Source organism: Anas acuta, chromosome 2 (assembly GCF_963932015.1).
Source record: "Anas acuta chromosome 2, bAnaAcu1.1, whole genome shotgun sequence".
NCBI lineage: Eukaryota > Metazoa > Chordata > Aves > Anseriformes > Anatidae > Anas > Anas acuta.
In genome coordinates this window covers 32,948,975-32,954,651 of record NC_088980.1, presented here as the reverse complement: position 1 = coordinate 32,954,651, position 5,677 = coordinate 32,948,975, and the positions used below count along the sequence as shown (strand labels likewise).

The following is a 5,677-nucleotide window of genomic DNA, read 5'->3' as shown; positions in this document are numbered from 1 at the left end:
CCCTAGTATGTAAAATTTCCCAATTTAATGGAAAATTTATTGACATTATAAGAAGCCCAAGAAGAGAGACATAGAATAGAAACTCCTGAACTCTCTTAACACCAGAATATGGGGTGGGGGTGGACAACAACAATATATTTATTCCTGGACAAATTATGACTGTTCTCATTGTCTTGTTGCTTTATTTTTGGTTTTGTTGTTTGCTTGTTTGTTTGTTTTTACATTACTACTCATATCTTTATCACAATCAAAGACAAAATGATTTATACTTTGATAGCTACAAGCTTTGTGTGTGTGTTGTGAGAGACAGAGAAAGGGAGAGAGAGATCGCTTTACATCTGGCTTTGTTTTATATTTGTCTACTTGGTGATTTTTCACCTTATTTGGTAGCCTGATTTTGTTGTAAGGAACATACAAGCTTTGCACTAGGATGCATTTAATACTTACCCACAGACTAGGCTAGGATTTGGCAGCTATAGCCACTGTACTCCGCTTCTTAGCAGCCTGTTGAAACTCTAATGACGGATCTAATAAGCCAGAAGTATTAGAAGGTCAGAGTGAACAACATTGCTCAGTTTGACCTTCCATTATTTATGGTTTGTCACATCAGCTATCAAAGCTCCAAGCAAGGGGCTGATAAGGAGCTGAATCAGCAGCACAGGCATGACACCGCAACATTCTCGCATTGTGTGAGTAGTGACCCTGCGTTTTGGTGACCTGTGCAACCACCCATGACACACGTCCCTAAAGGTGGTCCCTGCCTGTTCACTGCTTCGTGTAAAAATGCTTTCTGTGAAGTTGAGGACTAACAATACAGTTGGCATTCATTCAACTACTTTTTTTTTTCTTTTCCTTAAAAGGTCTAGACCCACAAATAATCTTTGGGTTCAAGGGCTCCTCTTTTCTTAATAGATATATTTTCACCCTGTTCAGACCACAGTTTAACCATTAGCTAAATTATGTTGTGCAAAAAATCTAGAAATGCAGTCTAGAAATCAGGGGCAATCACAACTCCTTCACCTCAGACAGAGGGAGCTCACCCAAGCAGCAAAACTGCTTGAGGGAGCTGGAAAGAGTGATTCACAGCCTGAAGTAGACTCCTGTCTGTATTTTAGTACAGATCAAAAGGGACTGGAATAAGACTGAAACAATTCTGTTGGTGAATTATGCAGTCTTTGGTATGATACATCTTAATTGGGATCACTGGGACAGCAAAAGGTCATCTACTGGAACAATTTCCATAAGGTAGTTGTCTAGCTGTGGGATGGCATGGATGCAAAAGACTAAGAAACCAGTGATCCAACTGTGATCCAAGCTGGAGATTGATGTAAGACCGCTGTCTCAGTAATAGTCATTCCAAAGTTGTTTACTTGTATGTAGATCAGGGTAACTATGTTAACAGCCCTGTTTGCCTTGTTGCATTATTTTTTATAATTTCTAAGTGATAATGCAAATTTGAATGTTGTTTTAAAGGATCCTAATGTAATTGATAGTGGTAAGTTTTCCTGGAAGCTGTCTGACAATATAATCTTAGTCAGGTCATTAAAGGCTGCAAATTTGTCTCTGTCTACTTCACTTAATTTCACTTAATCATGAAAACACACCTTTGAAGGTTGCCAATCCAAAGCACAAACTACATGTCATAATTAATAAGGAATTTAAGTGTGATTCCTTTTCATAGGACAAAGACAGATGCTCTGAGTTACTTCAGTTTCTTTGTACTCATTAAACTCTTCCTAAGCTTATTAACTTTCAGGATCTGCCTCCCTGGAAAGATTTGGGGGTGTTACTCAGTCATAATACCCCAGGGCTGGTTACAATATTGATAACTCTTGCAATTTTATTGTGAGTGCCACAATATTTGATGTTTGTCCCGAGCTTCAGATCTGAGAAAAAAATACTCTTGCAAAAAGCTCATCTCTCATTAAAAAGGCATAACAACAAAACAAAATTTTGCTGTGCAGTCTCACAAAAAAATAATAATAAAATAAAAAAGGCTTAACATGACTGCACTCCCCAAACTCATAAACCAGAAGGAAAATGCAAAATATTTAATTTGTATCATCTCATGAAAAGGCTGTGAAAAACTGGCAATGGTTTGTTTGCCTTCTGTTCTAATGTCCAGGAAAAATTCTACACACAGTGATGTGGAGAAAACTTACTGGGATATTTCCACTGGAAAATGAAATTTACAGGCTAGAGTTGACTTAATTTATGATGTTAACAGGGCTGTCTTTTCTGGGCAATGAGATAGCCAACAGCTAACTCAGCTACTTGTTGGTTCCCCCAGCAGACACAAGTAGAAAGATGTCCCATCTTTGGGTTGTCTAGCAACTGTCCTTCCTTTAAGCTACAGTCCTTTTGACTAAAAACTTACTTTTGGATATCAGATTCCAACACTATGGAGCTAGAAGCGCAGAAACCTGTACACCTAACCAAAAACCATCAAATCAATTGCTGGCTCCAAAAACTGGGGGGCTAGATGAGGACAAGTATGTCACTCCACACAGCACAGAGAAAAGTTTGGTCGGTATGTGTAAAGAGAGGAACCAGCCTTCTGTTTCAGTTCCAGATCCAGACAGACTGAGGGGGAAAGGAGGAGCTCATCATGCATGACTCTCTTCTTCAGTGTAGATTTCCTATTTCTGTTTTTGCTTTTGTTTTGTTTTCTGAATTCTACAATAGTGCCCGTGGACCTAAGACTCTTTTTCTATCCATAAATAGCCAGTACCAATAACAATTTTTTTATTTGATCTTTTTATGAAAGCTTGAACATAATTTTTGCAGTTGGTGATGCCACTTTAAAGTCTTCCACAAACACAGTCTTATATGGCATATAGCCATGCCCAGTAGTTCTCATTGTTCTAGGACTTTCTAACAGTAAATTCCTTGGAGTTAGACTGGTGCATCTGCATAAAATGTAACTTGTTTATTTTTAATTAGAAAATCCTAAAATGGATCAAAAACAACTTTGTTGAGAAACTGCTTCCTTTTTTGCTGTCATTCTTCTGTGCCTATGTTCAGCAGATAAACATTAAGTAACACACTTGAATCTAAGTAGGAGGTGACAGCATGACTGTGCAGCTGAGCTGTTCTTTCAGCAGCAGCCATGGATGCATGCCAAATCAAAATCACCCGTAACCACAGGCTAACCATCACCATAGGTGTGACAGGGAGCCTGAAGGCCTAACATCAGATTGTAGATTACCCTGGACAGCAGAGCTGGGTCTCACAGTGCCTAAAGCCCTCCGAGCATCCTGCACTTTGTGATGCTTTCCCCAAATCTTGGGACTGTGAAGTTTAAATTGCAGGTGAGAGAGCTGCATACCTAAAGCAATTGCCACTGGTTGGGACTCTGAGTGTTAGTGCAGTAGCTCTTAATTGTTATAAGAAAAGTAACATACAATCTACTATTGACTACTAGTTTGTTATTGGAAGAGAATTCACTCAATAAGTTACTTGAAATTCTTTTATATATATATATATTTTTGCTTTTGACTAATTTGCTAGATATTAAACCAATGGACCAGTGAGGATAAGTGTTGAAATATTTTTAATTTTTTTGTGGTAGCATTTTCTTCCCAGCTTCTTCCCCTCCTCCCCCTTCCTTTCCTTCTCTCTTCTTGTCCATACAGACATATCTTAATAGATGTCATTTTTGAGCTTATAAGGAATACATTAATTTACATCCCTTGTTTTCATCTTCATCCAGCACTCAGCAGTTGTAGCATAACTCCCAACCTGTAAGAATAAATATTTTCTGCTTTACACTCATGTATAAATTTGTGATTTACATGTCCATATGCCATACAACTTTGTATAAATTATTGCTAACCACTTTAAATACAATTAAAATGCATTCTATTAACAAACACAAGTTCAGAATGAACTAATTAGACATTAAAGAAAAAAGAAAGAAAAAAAAAAAGCACATAGGAGGATTGAATTTCCAAAGACCATTTAAACTGCAAATTCTGCTATTCAAGCAGTGGGAAAACAATACAATTACATGCAAGAGCTTGTAGAGACTTGCTTAATGCATGATGAACACGCTGACCAAACACTCAGTCCTCCTACCTCTCTATCCCAGAAGTATCTGAAAGGAACAGGACAGCTGTAGTCTTCCTGATTTTGGGCCATCGCAGAGAATGGGATGACAGATGTTGAGCTATTCTTTCAGTGCAGGCGGGAACTCCTCTCTGTCAAACAAAGAAGATTGACAGTCTCAGAGCCCAGTTTATTTGTATAAAAAAGCCAGCTGCTTCTTTAACAGTTGCAGGCGGTATCCCTAGCATAGCAGAAAGTAGATGAATACATTAATAACTGCGAACATGATGTTATCTGTTGAATGATTCTGTGGAAACAGTAATTCCACCAAAAAAAAAAAAAAAAGTAGCATAGACTTAACGTCAGTTTCCCCCACAGAGTGAAATGTGTCATTACTGCAGAACATACCAGGTTCCTAAATTCGTATTTGATGCCATCCTCGAGTTCTGTGTGATATCTCATTAGTACCTATCACTATTGTATATGAAATCCTGACTGCCTTCTATATAAAGAAATAAATTTAAACTTTCTGCCTAGAGGGCAAGTTTTTTCAATGTAAACAGATTTCTAATTTACCAATGAATGGACTTTAACCACTTCAGAAAATCCATTTAGCTATTCAATATCTCTTTTATCTACTTTTAATACAGTGTGATACAAGGTGATATTTAAAGGGTACTTCTTTACAGCACCATTCAATTTTTCATTAGCCAAGAACGTCGAAGGAACAAATAGTTCATTCCATAAAATAGAGAAGTCAATTTTGAATGGCGGTATTTGAAAAAATACCGAGTCAGCATACAGACGAATTATGTCCCAATTACAAACATTTAGCAGTCATTAAAACTGCAGATTCCTTTAATTGACGATCATCATACTGAAGCCTACATACTCAGATCCGAGCATGGGGAAGCATATGAAATAATTTTGCTACTATCTATCAGCGTAGACTTTGCTTGCATGGAAAAGGAAAGAAAGAAGGGAAGAAGTGAAGAAGAAAGGAAGAAGGGACGAAGGGAAAGAAAAGTAAGATTTGCGTGTTGACAATGACGATGTTAAAAACTCTCGTGCTCTGCAGACAGCAGCGCACCAAGGCGGCCTGGGGAAGAAGGAGGTACGGAAGGTGGGCCCGGTCTGTGTGTGCAGCTCTGGGACTGGGCTTTATGCAGAGAGCCCCTGAGAAGCCCTGGTGCAGCCGGGAGCCCGCGGAGCGGGGCGAGCCCCCAGCCCCACGCGGGGCTCCCGGCCTTTTCCAGCCTTTGGGGCTTTCCGCACCTCCTGGAAGAAGCCTCGGCCCCGCGGGGGGACCCGGGGAGGGCCGCGTGTGCGCGGGGCGGGCCGGGGCCTTCACCCGGCCCGCCCCAACCGCCCCCCGGCAGCGGGACCCCGCTCGGCCGGGGCTGGCGTCGGCGGCCCGGCCTCCCCCGCCCCGCTCCCCGCCCCGCTCCCCGCTCCCCGGCCGCCTGTGAGGGCGCCGCTCCCGCCGAGAGGGCGGAGCGGGGCGGGAGCGGGCGGCGGGGGGCGGAGGGGGGCCGGCCGGGGAGGGCCGAGCTCGCCTCGGCCTTTTGTGCTGCGCCCTCCCCGCCTGTCAGCGCGGGGGGCGAGCGTGATTGAGAGGGAGGGTCGCGGC

The 5,677-nt window shown here is 41.6% G+C and overlaps 1 long non-coding RNA gene across 1 annotated transcript; it reads right to left on the bottom strand.

Annotated features, from left to right (window-relative positions):
• Window positions 1–3,536: 3,536 nt before the first annotated feature.
• Window positions 3,537–4,323, bottom strand: LOC137851691 (uncharacterized). Its single transcript, XR_011093363.1, has 2 exons — window positions 4,078–4,323; window positions 3,537–3,741 (listed from the first exon to the last, which is right to left on the bottom strand). It is a non-coding gene; the product is annotated as an uncharacterized lncRNA (long non-coding RNA).
• Window positions 4,324–5,677: the final 1,354 nt, after the last annotated feature.